The following is a 17,222-nucleotide window of genomic DNA, read 5'->3' as shown; positions in this document are numbered from 1 at the left end:
CGGCATTTGCTTCCAGACCTGCATCTCTCCAGTGTCCTGGCTTTGGAGCTTGAGGCCTGAATTAATAACAATTGGCTGCCTGGGTGCAGGATGTATAGGGACAGGGTCAGAGTGCTGGTTTCATATGGGGGAGGCCTGTGTCCCATTCCCAGATCATCACCATGGGAGTGAACCCCAATAAACAAACTAGAAATAGCCCCTGACAAGATGCAAGAAGGGCATGGTCTCCCCTCCCCAAATAAACAAAACAAGCTGGAGGGATAGCCCAATGGGGAGGGTGCTTCCCTGCATGCCTTGGACCTGGGTTCAATCCCTGACACTCCTATGGCCCCCCTGAGCCCTGCCAGGAGTGATCCTTGAGTGCACAGCCAGAAGAAAGCCCTGAACACCGCTAGGTATGGCCTAAATGTAAGCCAAAATCTACAAAATCAATAAATGATAAAACATAACTAATTACCTGCTGTTGCTCAAGAGGGGACCTATTTGCTTTTAGCTGGAAATGAATTTAGTTGGGGCTCACGTGCAACTACTAACACTTCCAGGGTGCCCTGTTCTCAGTTTGAAGCCCAAAAAACAATTTATCAGCAGCTGACAAGGTTTTCTAGCTGTTGGTTGCCCCACTGAACACCCCACATGCCTTACATAGGTCCTTGTAGCTCCTAAAACAAATCCCACAGGCCAGGCCAAGTGTGTCTGTCTCCAGTTTATCCTCAGCTGGAGAGAAGCTCCCAGCCCTTCTTGGATGAAGATGCTCCCCTAGAGGAAGATGTTTCTCTTTAGAAGAAGATGTTCTCCTCAGCCCTCTGCCTCTACTTGAGAATCTGCAGCACAGATCCCTCCAGTTTGGCTAATCCTTGATCTACCAAAAAGACATCAAAAGATGGGAGGTGTTGAGAAGATTTTATAAAGATTAAACTATTATTTTTTTTTAATTTTTATTTTTTTTTTTGGTTTTTGGGCCACACCCAGTGACGCTCAAGGTTTACTCCTTGCTCAGGGATTCTGACCCCAGAGCTCCTGGCTCGAGGGACCATATAGGACGCTGGGGGATTCAACTGTGGTGCGTCCTAGGTCAGCCGCATGCAAGGCAAACACCCTACTGCTGCGCCACCGCTGAGGCCCCCTCTCAAAAAAGGCACAAGCCCTGGGGTGGAGATATTTAACCTGCTCCTGAGAGCTGCAGCCTGAATTCTGGGGAATCTTTGTTTCTCCTTTTTCCATTTTGTTTCTGTTTGGGGGCCATACCCAGCGCCGCTCAAGGGCTTTCCTGGGGCTCTGCTCAGGGCTGGCTCTAGCAGACCTGTGGGAAAATGATGCTGAGAAGCAAAGCTGGAATCTCTCTTGTGCAAAACCTGTGCTCAGTCTACTGAGCTCTGAGCCTTGCCTCTGGCTATGTGTGCATGTATCTTGCATATGTGTGCGTGCATGCGTGCGCGCGCGCGTGCGTGCGTGTGTGTGTGTGTGTGTGTGTGTGTGTGTGTGTGTGTGTGTGTGTGTGTATTGGAGGGTAATGCTTGTACCAGACTCAATGTTCAGGCCAGCTGTATGGTTCTGTTTGAACCAGGCTGCATCATGATCCAGCATGAGAGAGTGGGGTGTGTGTGTGTGTGTGTGTGTGTGTGTGTGTGTGTGCGTGTGTGTGTGTGTGTGTGTGTGTGTGTGACCAGAGTCAAACTGTCCTGCGTTCCATTACCATGTGGTGCTGGGGCTCACACATGCAGGGTATGAATCAGTTTTGAGTCCATGGAAAGTCTAATTAATGAATTAAAAAACAAAAAAGAAGGGGCCAGAGAGATAGCATGAAGGTAGGGCATTTGCCTCGCATGCAGAAGGACAGTGGTTCAAATCCTGGCATCCCATATGGTCCCCTGAGCCTGCCAAGAGCGATTTCTGAGTGTAGAGCCAGGAGTAACCTCTGAGCGCTGCCGGGTGTGATCCCCCCCAAAAATAAAAAAGAAATTGGACAGAATAAAATTTTTGCCCTATTGACAAATTCTGTGTCCCCCTCTATTTGCCAAAGCCTCACCTAAACATAGACACATATTGAGGTCACCTGCTGGACCCCTAGAAGCATCTGATTCCTTGGATCCAGACTGTAAAGAAAGAAATAGAAAAAGAGGTCTAACTGTTGGAAAGAGGACCAATTTGTCATTCTTTGAGATAATTTATTTTTAAAAAAATTAAGTGATGGCCTACCAATAAACCATAGCCAAAAGAAAAGCTGGAAAACGTTGAAAGTGAGAGAGTCCTGTCGGCTGGTTGGTTATAAATATAGCAGAATGACTGGATGGGGGGAAGGGAAGAGAGTTTTGTCACAATCTACAATAACAGAAAATACCTCTGAATTAACATTGCAAGAAATGTGCAGAATTTATATAAATCAAATGATAAGATATGACTAAAATACAAAGGTCCACATCAGCATAAGTGAAATAACCGATGAACTCATGTCGTAAGTGTGCCCATTACCAAAATAGCACATGGAATTCCAGTAAAAAGCAATAACATCATTTTTTTTTTTGGAGGGAGGGGGTACTTGACCAAAGGCGTCTTAAATATTTGTTCATCTGGAAGATTGGTGGCTCAAGGCCAGCCATCTAGCCAACAAAAACGTCCAAGGGTGTAATAATAGGGAGATATGTGTTCAACACATCATTAAACTTCATTGGGAAAATCATTAGACTTATAAGATAGGATTACAAAAACAATTTGCTTCACAGGAAGCCAAATAGAACTTACAGAAATGTGTCCAAGTGTAAGCCAGAAATAGGATGGAAGACCAAGGCGCAAATTCTGATGAATACACGAAGAAAATACTTTGAAAGAAAAGGTGTGAGGCCACTAGTAAAACCATTTTTTAAAAATAACCAGATCAGGGGCTGAAGAGATAGCATGGAGGTAGAGCATTTGCCTTGCATGCAGAAGGGCAGTGGTTTGAATCCTTGCATCCCATATGGTCTCCCCTAGCCTGCCAGGAGCGATTTCTGAGCGTAGAGCCAGGAGTAACCCTTGAGCGCAGCTGGGTGTGACCCCCCAAAAAATAAACAAAAACAAAACAAAACAAAAAACAAACCAGATCAACCTAAATTTTCAATGAAACAGAGATAAGTGTAAAAACAAACAAACAAAAACAAGAATACCAGCAGGAAATTTAGGTGGATTTCTTTTTTTTTTTTTTTTTTTTTGGGTTTTTGGGCCACACCCGGTAACGCTCAGGGGTTACTCCTGGCTATGTGCTCAGAAGTCGCTCCTGGCTTGGGGGACCATATGGGACACCGGGGGATCGAACCTCGGTCCGTCCAAGGCTAGCGCAGGCAAGGCAGGCACCTTACCTTCAGCGCCACCGCCCGGCCCCTAGATTTCTTAATTTCTCAAATAAACAAAGGAATATTTTAAGGGGTCAAAGACTTGACAATATAAAATAAACAACAACAAAAAAAATCCTGCCTACGCTTAAAAAAGGACACAATTTTATAAAAATAATAACAACATAAAACCTGCCCAAACTTAAAAAAGGACAGTTTTTTTTTTTTGGGGGGGGGTTACACCCAGCAGCGCTCAGGGGTTACTCTTGGCTCTGGGCTCAGAAATCGCTCCTGGCAATCTCAGGGGACCATATGGGATGCCAGGAATTGAGCCAGGGTCCATCTTAGGGCATGCAAAGCAAATGCCCTACTGCTGTGCTATCGCTCTGGCCCCAAAAGAACACATTTTATAAAAAACAACAACAACAACAAAAATCTGCAAAGCTTATAAAAGGGCACACTTTTATAAAAATAATAACAGCAACAAAAATATTTACAGTGCTAATGGAGCTCATTAAAACTTTTAACAGAATCCTTAGAAATAAGCCAGAGAAGAAGCATTGATAGTTAATAATGAGAAAAGGTGGGGCCGGAACAATAGCACAGTGGTAGGGCATTTGCCCTTGCAGGCAGCCAACACTCAGACACACAGACACACATGTGTAAGAAGCAGAGACCACAGGGAAAACCGAGGAGTAACGACTGAACTAGGAACCAGGATTAAGACTCCATTGCCTGGGAGAAGCAGTGGCAGTGTCCGGGATAGGTGCTTGATGGCGAGGTGTGGGGGATAATCTTACCTAGGCCCTGACTTTTTTGTTTTAGAGGAGAAGGGTCAGTTTCCGGGGTGCTTTCTGCATTATTTACAAGAACAAACGAAAACCAAAGTGGCACAGATCTGGCCTCCGGGCCTTCTGAACCAAGAATGATGCTCGCTCGAATTCTGTGCCCAACATAGCACAACGATGTTCAGCAGAAGCCAGACTCAGAGAGGGGTCCATGACCTTGTGTCAGAGGGTGCCCAGGGTGGCTAGAGTGGGGTGTCTCTTGGAAGAGTTCCCTCACACTAAGGACAGCATGAACCAGACGCTCTCAGGATCTGCTCTCTGGAGGGGATGAGACAGACTCACCTGCAGAGTAGCTTTGCTTTCAGGAAAATTCTTCTCCATTTTCAAGGCCCTCTTGGACCTCACTGGGTGCCATTTTCTGGGCACCCATGAGAGGCTGAAGTACCAAGGAAGGGGCCTCCCGGGATGTGTAGGCCTCGTGGCTCGCTGGGCTACTCAGAGGATGCTCCTCGCCTCGCTCATCCCTCTGAGTTAGTAAATGTGAAACGCAGCTTGGCTGGGCAGGGTGCCATCTGGGTCCTCTTACAGTGTTGGGGACCATGCGGGTACCCCAGTGCCAAGCCCATTCCGGAGCTTGGACGGTCTGGCTGGTGGCTTCCAAGCAATGTGTGTGTGTGTGTGTGTGTGTGTGTGTGTGTGTGTGTGTGTGTGTTTAAATGCAGGCAGTACTTCCATGCAATGAGTTTGAGTTTGTGCGTGTGTGTCTTTAAAGAAAGGCAAAACTTTCTTCTATGCAATGAATGTGTGTGTGTTTAAACAAAGATAATACTTCCTTCCAGGCAATGAGTTAGTGTGTGTTTGTTTAAATATAGTTAATACTTCTAGGCAATGTGTATATGTGTGTGTTTAAATTCAGGCCAAACATCCAGGCAATGAGTGTATAGTTTGTTTAAATATGGTTAATAAATATAGTTAATACTTCTAGGCAATGAGTGTATGTTTAAGTAGAGATAATAGGGGCTGAAGAGATATAGCCCAGTGGGCAGTTTGATCTCTAGCACCCTAGCTGGTCCCCCAAGCCTTGCCAGGACTGATCCCCAAGTGCAGAGCCAGGAGTGTGGGCCTTGCTGACTGTGACCCAAAAAGAAAAAAAAAAAAGCAATACTTCCAGGCAATGAGTGTGTGAGAGCATGTGTTTAAATATAGGCACTACGTCATTGTTACCAATCGTTGCCAATCTGAAAGCTCACCCTGTTTTTCAGATTCTTTTAAGTTCTGGAAAAACAGCCCCAATATGACTCTCACCTATAGAGCCCACGTTCTGCTATTCTGGACTCAGTGGGAATTTCCCAAATCAGAGGATAAACTGGTATTGTCATCCCAAGGCGTTGGATTTCTTTTGGGGGTGGGGACTCCCAAACAATGCTCAGAAGTCCCAGGGGGAGTTCCTCCTGGCAATTTTTAGCTGGTGGTTCAATGTGAGGCCCTGAGAATAGGGCACTGCTCAGGCCATTGCAATGCTAAGGATTTTTGAGATCCCTTTTAGTGCTGGGTTGGGGGCCATAAGGAGCACACCCAGTGATGCTGAGACAGTGTACGGTGCAAGGGATCAAGCCTGGGTCAACCACATGCAAGGTTAGCACATTACTCCTTGTACTATCTTTGCCAGCTTCAAGGGGTTGTTTGGATTTGTGTTTTGTATAGCCCATTATGTGTTCAAGATTTTTTTTAATTTCAAAATAAAAAGGATAAAAAAAATTTTATGGGGATATATTGAAGGAGCTGAAATTTGGACCTGGGAGTTAAGGGCACAGATAATGATTATGTGTAGATCAGGGGTCTCAAACTAGAAGCCTGCAGGCCATTTGTGGCCCTCTGTGCAACATTTTGTGGCCCGTGGTCGGCCTTCAAATATTGCAGTATTCGCGATTATTCGCTTACCGAATAATGGCAATAAAAATCGCATTAGTTAGAAAAAAATCATATTAAACATTCGCATACCCCGAGCAGTTCCGTTCAGGGTATGCAAATGTTTAATGCAATTTTTTGCGATTTTTTTCTTACTAATGCGATTTTTTATTGCGAATATTCAGTAAGCGAAATCCCTTATGCGGCCCTGCCTCACCCCCACTTTGCCTCCTGCGGCCCCCAGGTAAATTGAGTTTGAGACCCCTGGTGTAGATGGACACTCTAGTAAGAAATTCCTTTGGGGCCGGAGAGATAGCACAGTGGTAAGGTGTTTGCCTTGCACGCAGCTGATCCAAGACAGACGGTGGTTCAAATCCCGACATTCCATATAGTCCCCCAAACCTGGCAGGACCGATTTCTGAGTGCAGAGCCAGGAGTAAACCCTGAGCACCGCTAAGTGTGACTCACAAAAACAAACAAACAAACAAACAAACAAAATTCCTGCAAAGTCTATGCAGAATGTAAGGATCCAGAAAATCACACACACACACACACACACACACACACACACACACACACACACACACACAGCAGTGGAAATTAAGTAATGATAAAAGAACCCTTCTACTTTGGAAAGCTGGCAAAGCCTCTGCATTATTTTAAGGAATACTGAATGTGCCCACCAAGAGACAGCAATGGGGAGAGATATTAAAAACAAACAAACAAACAAAAAAAAAAAACAAGCAAGCAGTGGGGCCAGAGCAATAGCAAAGTAGGGAGGGCATTTGCCTAGCACCTGGCTGCCTTGGGCTTGATCCCCAGTATCCCATATGGTCTCCTGAGCCTGCCAGGAGTGATTTCCAAGCATTTCCCCTTAATCTGCACAGTTTGAACCTTAGATCAGCAGGAGAAAAGCTTGAGCAAGGGCTGGGGAAGAACCCCATCCTTCGTCTGCTAAGGGCATGTGGCCCCTAGAAGATGACCCTTTGGGGGGGAGTCACAAAATCCACCACATCTAAGCAGATTCGTTCATGGCCACCCCCCACATCATTCTTGCTTTCCTCCACTGTTTGCCATTTTCAGAGGGTGTAGTGGGAGTCTTTCCAGCAGTGCTGGGGGCTACCTGGACTACCCTTGAGGTTGCCAGGAAGCCAGGTGGTGCCCAGGACCCATCTATGTTCAATGACTGCAGTCACAGAGGTCCTTGACTTTGAAGGAAGCAGGGTACCTCCACCGTTCATGCCCCCATTGCCTTCTGCGATCAATTTTTACCAACCAAACAAAGCGGTTCTTTTTGAGCCACTGGACACAAACTGCATGCTTTTGCCCTGAGCAGACGTGCTGGTGCAAGATTGCTGGTTAAGCGGTTTCACGTGTGTGGTTGGTGGGCACAGCCCACAAGCGGGTATCCGGGCACCGCCCTCCGCCTGCGAGGCTGGGCTTGTACCTCTGCAAGCTGCACAGTACTGGGCAAGAAGGGACTTCTCCCAGCTGCTGGCTGCCAGGATCCGGATAGAGGGATCCTAAAGGAACTTCCTTATCCTTTGCTCCCCAACAGATCTCTCCCCACATCTCCCAGTCCCAGTTTAGACTGCCTGAACCATGTCTACCCACAAGGTTTTGGTTTTGGGTAAATAACAGCCATTGCAGTTTAATTGTCTAGGGCTCTGAGATCAAAGTTAGCAGCCCAGTAAGATATGTGACATCATGGGACTAAGCTTCAAAGCCAGCGGAGGGGTCAGAAGGGGAAACTTGGTGTAAGACGAGTCATCTACTGAGAAACTTTACCCCATAAACTATGCTAAGTGTATTTTTTTAAAAGAACGATTTTTCTTGAAAGAAAAATCTATGGGGGTATAATTTACATACAATAAACTTTGGGGTCCTTACCTAGCTAAACTCAGGGCTCAGGGTGCTTGCTATCCCACGCAGTACTCAGCAGACCTTGTTTGTGGGGACTAGGGTCAAACTCTGGGTCTCCTGCCTGCAGAGCTTGCACCCAGCCCTTGGAACTCTCCAGCTCCAAATTGCAGTGTTTTAAAGAGCCTACTTTATAGTGGGTTGAGGAGGATCTGTATGTGCTGTGAAACCACCAAGGCAAGAGGTCCCCTGGAGAGATAGCACAGTGGGGTGTGGGGAGCTGGTGTCTGCTTTGCAGAGTTTGATTCTTCAGCATCCCATAGAGTCCTCTGAGCCAGGAGCAATTTCTGAGTGCAGTCAGGAGTAACCCCTGAGTATCACCAAGTATGGACCCCCCCCCCCAAATCAGTCTGGAAAGGGAACTCATCATTCTCGTTGAATTGTAAGGAATTGGACCCACTCCACTCCAGTCCCTCAGGAAGCCCGGTTGTAATAGGAGGGCACAGAGAGGAGATTATTGAAGAAATCAGTAACTAGAACTCGCCTCCCCCTTTTCGGAGAAGGGTTAAAAAAAAATTAGAAAGAAAAACTGTCCCATCCACAAATGTCTCCCCACTTCCAGGCTGACTCATTCTGAGTCCAGGGCTCGCTCTCCGGCTCTGATAAGAGTCCGTCTGTCCTCCGTTTGTTTAGAATGAGTCATGCTGGAAATCAGGCAACTACTTTTTTATTTTCCCCCTCTCCTTTTCCTTCCCACCCCATTCCCTTGCAATCCAGGCAAGAATCAGAGGCAAATCCACGCCTCCAATGAGCCTGTAGGTGGCTTGGGCCAGGCGACTCGCTCTCGCCCCTTGCCGGCACAGGAGGGGATGGCAGGGCGGCCTGTCTCCACCTCCAGGGAGCTCTCTGCAGAATTACACCCCTGGGAAGCTACTGCGGCCAGTTTTCTGTGCATACAGTCTACACTCGTCCCCCTAACCCACACCCCGCTTCATGATGAGTGACAGAATGAGGTGTGAGACACAACATTCAGCTCAGGGCACAATGTCCCCGTTGGCCTAGCTGGAGTCCTGGGAGTCCCCAATTTTCAGTGACGGTGCAAAAAAAAAAAAAATTCCAATGCCTTCTTGGCTGTGATTTTATTTTTATTTGTACAAAACTCCCAACCCAGGGGTGTCAGAGGCCGTGGGGGGAAGGAGACAGAGCATGCAGCGAGCGCTCCCGGTGCATTGCGGCAAAGGGCTCTGTTTGCAAAATTAGTCGCCATGGCAACTCACCCGCCCCAGTTCCAGCTCCCTCTGAGCGACCAAAATAAAATCCCACTTCCCAAGTTTGAGATTGGGTTGGGGGGGGTTAGTTTTAGGTTGGGTTGGGCTCTGGGGGGCACGATGCTAGGCCAGTCCCCTGGCCTGCCCTCCTCTCTCGCCCACCAGGCAAGAAGACTCAACTGTAGTGATCACCTGCAAAGGCTTAATTTATTTACCCATTGCTCTTTGGCTCCACGTTGGGGAGATGCTGTTGGAGAAACGCTGGTCTTTAGGATAAAGAGGCAAAGGAATAGGGGAGGGAGGTCGTTTGTTGGGGTGTTGGGGTGGGGTGGGGTGAAAGGCAGAACCGGCCACAGAGATGAAGTTTTCCCTTCCACTCTGCCCTGGTTGCTCCTTGCTGCAGGAGCTGGTTTGGTTTCTGGAATGATCTCTGCTCTCCTACAACTCTGCCCTGCCCTCTGCCACCCTGGCAGGAAATGGATCAGCCCCACACTGGCCAGCACCTGCCCCCATCACCCCCCAGTTCCCCCTACAATTCCCTTGAAATTCTCTGCTTTGCAAAACAGGTGCCACCATCATGAAATAATTCGTCTGTGAAAGAATTCGTTTTCTGCTGAGAGCTCCTATCATTAGCCCCTTTGTCCAGTGTGTGTTGGGGACTGAACTCAGGTTAGCAGCATGCAGGATACCCGCTGTGTGTGTTTGCCCTGCTGGCTTCTGAGCAAAATGCCTGACATGTCTCGGATGGAACCTGTCTCAAATCAGTGTGGTCACAACAGAAAAGGACTCATCTTTCCCAGCCAAGACAGGCCCTGCTTGGGACCCTCCAGCCTTCACGTGTGGTTTGCTTTCTTTGGGGAAGGGTTTAGGGCCACAGTGAGCAGTGCTCAGAGGTTATTCCTAGCTCTGCTCAGGAACTACTACTGGGATCATATGAGAAGGTGGGGATCAAACTTGAGCCGGATGCGTGCAAGGCAAATGCCAAATGCCCTACCTGCTGTTATTGCTTCAGCTTTTCTTCTTTTCTTTTTTGGTTTGGTTTTTGGGTCACACTCGGCAGCACTCGGGTTACTCCTGGCTCTGCACTCAGAGATGGCTCCTGGAAGGTTTGAGGGACCATATGGGATGCCGGTATTTGAACCACCGCCTGACCTGACTAGGCTGCTTGCAAGGCAAATGCCCTACCGCTGTGCTATCTCTCTGGCCCCCAGCTTTCCTTCTTTTGCCTTGTTTGCAGCAGTGCATTCGCATGGCCTTGCCCACAACCAGAAGACACCCCTTTGCCATTTTCCAGGTTCTATTCTCAGTCTGGCTTTACTGTCTGTTGCGATATCACGACCACTTCTGAAATGGTTATTATTGGGGAGAACTTGGCTCCCCAGCAGTCTCAAGTTTTGGCCTGAAAATGTGGCGCTGCTGGGCCCACTAGTGTTGGGGAGTGTTCAGCAGTGATTGGGGGAGTCTGATGTCCAGGAATGGGGCTCAGAGATCTCTGCATGCCAGCGGCTTTTCATCTCTAGACCCGATGTCTGGTGCATGAAAGCCAGGCTTTAAAGCCCGAATCCCTTTTCTGCCATTTTCTCTGTGACCTTTTATTTCTTTTGGTTTTTGTCCATACCGGGTGATACTCAGTGGTAACTCTTGGCTCTTCGCTCAGTAATTATTCCTGGCACTGCTTCAGAGTGGGGATGGGTGACTCTATGGAATGCTGGGGATTGAACTGTGTTGGCTGTGTGCAAGGCAAATGCAATTCCCACTGTGCTATCACTCCAGCCCCTTACCTTTCATTCCTTGGTCTCAGTATGATTTCATCTGTGAGGACCTGAGTGGTAACAAACAGCAGCTAACCTGGCCTGCTGCTCCTTCCTTCCCACTTCAAACTCACGACTGCCAGATGGAAGTTTCAAAAACAGACTTTTTGTATCACGACCTTCCCTGTCTCTCATTTTTTTCCTGAAAGCAGAACCCACTCTACTCAAGCCCAGCACTTGGGAGATGCCTCTAATAGGACCCCAGCATCTTATTCCAAATCCAGTCTTCACGATCTTCTTCACCCACCAGCCTTTTCTTTCCATCTGCTTCTTGGCGAAGGCTCTGGATGCAGCATCTGTCCTCTGGGACCTTCCTGAAAGACTCTTGATTTCTTTCTTCGTTTTCTTTCTTTCTTCTTTCTTTCTTTCTTTCTTTCTTTCTTTCTTTCTTTCTTTCTTTCTTTCTTTCTTTCTTTCTTTCTTTCTTTCTTTCTTTCTTTCTTTCTTTCTTTCTTTCTTTCTTTCTTTCTTTCTTTCTCTCTCTCTCTCTCTCTCTCTCTCTCTCTCTCTCCCTTCCTTCCTTCCTTCCTTCCTTCCTTCCTTCCTCCTTCCTTCCTTCCTTCCTTCCTTCCTTCCTTCCTTCCTTCCTTCCTTCCTTCCTTCCTTCCTTCCTTCTCCTTCCTTCCTTCTCTTTCTTTCTTTCTTTCTTTCTTTCTTTCTTTCTTTCTTTCTTTCTTTCTTTCTTTCTTTCTTTCTTTCTTTCTTTCTTTCTTTCTCTATTTCTTTTTCTTTCTTTCTCTTTTCTTCCCTCCCTCCCTCCCCTCCCTCCCTCCCTCCCTCCCTCCCTCCCCTCCCTCCCTCCCTCCCTCCCTCCCTTTCTTCCTTCCTTCCTTCCTTCTCGGAGGTGCTCAGGCTTTACTCCTTGTTCATTCAGAGATCACTCCAGGAAGATCAGATCTGTGCTGGCTGCTGAATCTCCAGCCTGGGCTTTTCCAGCTCCTGAACCCTTGCTGAGATGTGATTTCTTCTGCCTGTCCAGGTGCTATCTCTTCTGGTAGCATCTATTATTCTGCTTGCAGGCTTTCTGCCCCTGCTTGCATTTTTTTTTTTTTTTTTTTTTTGGTTGCCAGGCCACATTCCCCTAATGGCCTGCTTGGATATGGCATCAGACCTGAGACAAAGCACGTGCCAAGCCAACCTGCCCAGTCATGCTCCTTTCATTTCCCGAGGTTCCAGTTGGGCGGCACCGTGCCCTGCCCTGCTAAGAACCCAAAGCTGCCCGCAGCTCTCTCACTCCGTGGACAAAGGCCTGCCAAACTGACTCTCACCTCTGGAGCTAAGAATGGTCAGAAAAACATTCCAGAAGGTCGCTGTCTTCGTTCCCTTAGCCTGTTTTGGGGGCTGCTTTTATGCCTCCCAGGAAACTCCTAAGTTCGATTTCTAGTGTTGCCTAGGCCCTTGGGGAGGCACCTTTTGGTAGAAACAGCTTTTCTCTGCACCTGGATCCTAAGAGATCTATTGCTTGTCCTTTGCAATCGTGAAACTGTCTCTTGTCCACTGAAAGCCACAATCTTCACAGGGAAGTTCACCAGAATCTTTGTGAACAAACGCAGAAATGTGTGTCCACTGAGCCAGTGTCTTTATTAAAAAGAATTTAGGGATGGAGTGATAGAACAGTGGGAAAGGCATTTATTTGCCTTGCACGTGGCTGACTTGGATCCTATCACTGGCATCTCATATAGGGCCCCCTCACTCCCAACCTGCCAGGAGTAATTTGAATGCTGCCTAAACTAAAGTTCAGAATGAGTTGACTTTCCTTCCTTCCTTCCTTCCTTCCTTCCTTCCTTCCTTCCTTCCTTCCTTCCTTCCTTCCTTCCTTCCTTCCTTCCTTCCTTCCTTCCTTCCTTCCTCCCTCCCTCCCTCCCTCCCTCCCTCCCTCCCCCCTCCCTCCCCTCCCTCCCTCCCTCCCTCCCTCCCTCCCTCCCTCCCTCCCTTCCTTCCTTCCTTCCTTCCTTCCTTCCTTCCTTCCTTCCTTCCTTCCTTCCTTCCTTCCTTCCTTCCTTCCTTCCTTCCCTCCCTCCCTCCCTTCCTCCCTCCGTCCCTCCCTCCTTCCCTCCCTCCCTTCCTATGGGGGCACACTTGACAGACCTGTGCTAGCTATGTCTAGAGGTCATTGAAACTATACATTTGGTGGGTAGGGATGTGTGGTAGTGGGTTTGAATTTAGAGCCTTATATGGGCTATGCATGTATTCTATCACTTGAGCTCTGCCCTGGGAGATTGAGGGCAATTTAGTTTTGTTCATTTGGGGGCCACATCCAGTGGTACTCAGGACTCATTGCTTTGGGTTTACTACAGGTACTCCGGGACAGTGTCATAGTGCTATAGATCAAACTTCTAGATGCAAAGCACCTTCTGCCCTTTGAGTTACCTCTGCATCTATCTATCTATCTATCTATCTATCTATCTATCTATCTATCTATCTATCTATCTATCTATCTATCTATCTATATTTTTTGGAGGGGGAAGGCATACCTGGTATCTATCTATCTACCTATCTACCTATCTACCTACCTACCTACCTATCTATCTATCTATCTATCTATCTATCTATCTATCTATCTATCTATCTATCTATATTTTTTGGAGGGGGAAGGCATACCTGGTAGTGCTCAAAGATGCCATTTGGGGAACCATATGCAGGGTTGGATGCGTATACAGCAAGTATCTTACCTGCTATTCTATTTCTTTTTTTTTTTTTTTTTGGTTTTTGGGCCACATCCAGCGTTGCTCAGGGGTTACTCCTGGCTGTCTGCTCAGAAACAGCTCCTGGCAGGCACGGGGGACCATATGGGACACTGGGATTCGAACCAACCACCTTTGGTCCTGAATCGGCTATTTGCAAGGCAAACGCCACTGTGCTATCTCTCCGGGCCCACTATTCTATTTCTTTAGTCCCTAATCTTTTTCTTTTCTTTTTTTGGTTTTTGGGCCACACCCTGTGACACTCAAGGGTTACTCCTGGCTATGTGCTCAGAAATTACTCCTGGCTTGGAGGACCATATGGGACACCAGGGTGTCCGTCCTGGGCAGCCGTGTGCAAGGAAAATGTCCTACCACTGTGCTATCGCTCCAGCCTCTTAATCTCATTTTTAACAGTACAATGTCTGTGTCCAGCAGCAGTTCTTAGCTATACCTTCCATCTTCTGGTTTCCAAGGTTTACCTTCAGGATGACTGAAGCTAGGAATACAGGCATGTAATAAATGAGCACTCGTGTTGGCAATGCCCCTTGTAGACTCTAATCTTCAGAAGGCGATTTGTGGTTTTAGGAGATAGTACAGGAGGGAAGTTGTTTGTCTTCCACGCAGCTGACCCCATTTTGATTTCTGGCATCAAAAAATCAGCCCCCTAAACAGCACCACATGGAGTGACCTCTAAGCACAATTCTAGGAATAAGTTCTGAGCACCCTGGGCATGGACCTAAACACCAAAATGAAAGGAAACCAAAAATCTATGTTTGTGATTCCCATACTAACTGGGGGTGGTTGGCAGGAATGGGTTTGGAGGGCAGAGGGAGAGAAGATAAAAGCCAAATGTTAGAGCTAGTTCAATGAACAAGGATGCCAGTAATGTCACAGCTGATTCAAAAGAAAAGTTCAAGGACCCAGAGACTTAAGAGCTGGTCAGTGAGGAATGTGGAAATAAATCTGGGAACAGGACAAACTGGGTTAATGTCCTGCAAGGCCACAGTGTCTGGAAGGAATCTTCCTACAAAGGGCAGAAGGGCTCTCGGAAGAGAACATCCCATCCCACTGCTCCGAGTCTGGTGGTCCCTGGGACCAGACAACTCCAGGAGGGGCTCTGGGATTCTCAGGATCTAATCTCAGGTCTGGGGCCCTTTCCTGGACAGTTCATTTGTCCAGAGGCGGAGAAATACAGGAGGAAGAGCTTTGACCCCGAGGTCATCATAGGCCTGGAGTCACACAAGTGAGGTTCAAACTATGGGTTTCCCCTCGTTCCGATTTATTTCCAGGTGAAAGTTCTCTGGCAGATGAATTCACTGCTCTGTGCCTCAGTTTCCCTAGTATCAAAGAAATCTGCGGTGGATTGACTGAGATCCTGCTAAGATGCCTGGTTTTATCCAAGTTTCTGGTCTGATGTAGAATCTATGGACAAAACCTACCATAGTAGAAAAAAAGTCTTTGGTTGTCTTTTTTTTTTTTTTTGGTTTTTGGGCCACACCCAGTAACGCTCAGGGGTTACTCCTGGCTCTGTGCTCAGAAGTCGCTCTTGGCAGACTCAGGGGATCATATGGGATGCCGGGATTCTAACCAAGGTCTGTCCTGGTTTGGCTGCATGCAAGGCAAATACCTTATCGCTGTGCTACAGCTCCAGTCCCTTTGGTCCTCTTTTTTACATACAAGACTGATTCATCAAAAGGAGCCAATTGGCAAACAAAGGAATATAAGGCAAGAGCACATGAACACACACCAAAAAACTTCAAGATGTGCCTCCAAGGCGGGATCATTTCCCTCAGATGTTCAAGGAACAAACTCGAGGAACAATGGAGCCCAGCAGGAATCTGTTCCCAGGTCCAGGTGGGTGGGGGGTGGGTGGGTAGGGGAGCTCCCTGTGGTGCAGTTTGGGAAGGAGAAAAAGCTTGTTTTCCTTTTCTTCCAGGAGCTTCGAGCTCCAGAGTGAAAATCAGCAGTTAAGGGCAAAGAGCCCACAGAAAAACACGTCAATGCTTGAGAAAATTGGTCCCAGGTCCCTCTGGGGGAGGCACACACAGACGCTCACCTGGGCGACTTAGTTGAATCCTTTATTGTGTCACAAAAGAGAAAATAGTCTCTGAATATTTGATTTTATTTACTGATGACATATTGGCTGACCAAATACGTCCTTTCACTCAGGTACAAAAAAAAATTTTTTTTTTAAAAATCTTGTCCACAGAAAGCAATGGAAAAAGTGAATACATAGTTCATTAAAAACAGACACCAGTGCTACAAATTGATATCAATCAGCTATGTCTCTCTCCCTTATAAAGTTTGGCTTACATAGCCTTAAATTAAAACCCCAAACATTCAGAAAGACAAAGAACTGTCAGGGGAGACCATTAAAAACTTGGTGGATCAAGATGGGGAAGGACCTAAGTGCTGAATGTGAGAACTTGACAGCAAAGAACTAAAGAGTCAGCGGAGAAAGCAAAAGGAGGGCAAAAAGGAACATTCACGTCCAAGTCCAGATGATACAACTTATTGCACTCAAATGCAGGAAAAGACTTCTCATAAATGATGGCTTTTAAAGGCCAGAGGATGAAGATGAAGACAGACAGACAGACAGACAGACAGACAGACAGACAGACACACACACACACACACACACACACACACACACACACACACACACGAATTGCCCAAGCTAAGTTTTCTGAGCCAAGGCAAAAATAAAATTATGTTTTCGTAAACAAAAGCCAATAATGCCTCCCCTATATTCCAGAATGGCTTTAAGAACTGATTTGCCAGCTAATGAGGCCATTTGCTCTTCATTCTATATTTGTTATGACCACACAATCAAGTCTGGCTTTAACCCTTAACCCTCTTTGTCCCAGGACGCTGGGAAATGGCACAGGCTAATTGCTGGTCCCTGGAGGTGCTGGGAAATGGGATTTCATCTACCAAAACACAACACAGCCTCCAGCCACTTTGACCAAGGTAGGGGGCAGGGGAGGTGAGGGGTGGAAAGGGTAATGGACTTTCACAAGCATCATTATTTATGGCTGAGATTAAGGAAGTGATATTCTTCTGATGTGATTTGAAGAATATCAAGACAGAGACAAGGGCTGAAGCAAACAAACCAGAATTAAGACTTCTCATTATTTCACACACATTTTGCTTTTTTCTGTAACACACTCGCCAAAATTAAATAATATCAACTTTTTTTTTTCTTTTTTAAAAGAGTTCTACAAATGCTCAGCATTGAGCCCAGAAGGAAACTAGGTATTTTACCATTTAGAAAGAAAGAGGTCCAGCCTGACAAGACACTACAGAAAAAAAATGAGGCATTGGTTTCACAGCTGTATGTATATCTAGCTCCTGGGATATGAATTCTTTCTTAGGTAGTTAAAAAACAATCCACATTAAAAAAATTTTTGGACGAGTAAGTAATATGCTGGAAAAAACCTCCACCACTGGAGATATATTAAAATCTATTTATATGGCAAGGAGGGGGCAGCAAGATCCTTTTCCGTCCAATAATCTGTTTAGAGTTCATTACAAACTACTGCTCAGAAGGCCAGGAAGTACCCCAGCAAATCAGCGAAGGAGACCTTGAGAGCTAGAC

At 46.7% G+C, this 17,222-nt stretch overlaps 1 long non-coding RNA gene across 1 annotated transcript; it reads right to left on the bottom strand.

The window, feature by feature from the left end:
• Positions 1–15,689: 15,689 nt before the first annotated feature.
• On the bottom strand, positions 15,690–16,931 carry LOC126001327 (uncharacterized). The gene is made up of 2 exons (XR_007492872.1): positions 16,256–16,931; positions 15,690–16,164 (listed from the first exon to the last, which is right to left on the bottom strand). It is a non-coding gene; the product is annotated as an uncharacterized LOC126001327 (long non-coding RNA).
• Between the last annotated feature and the right edge of the window lie 291 nt (positions 16,932–17,222).

The sequence above is a fragment of the Suncus etruscus genome, chromosome 2 (genome assembly GCF_024139225.1).
Source record: "Suncus etruscus isolate mSunEtr1 chromosome 2, mSunEtr1.pri.cur, whole genome shotgun sequence".
Classification (NCBI taxonomy): domain Eukaryota; kingdom Metazoa; phylum Chordata; class Mammalia; order Eulipotyphla; family Soricidae; genus Suncus; species Suncus etruscus.
This window is presented reverse-complemented; position numbering and strand designations above follow the sequence as displayed.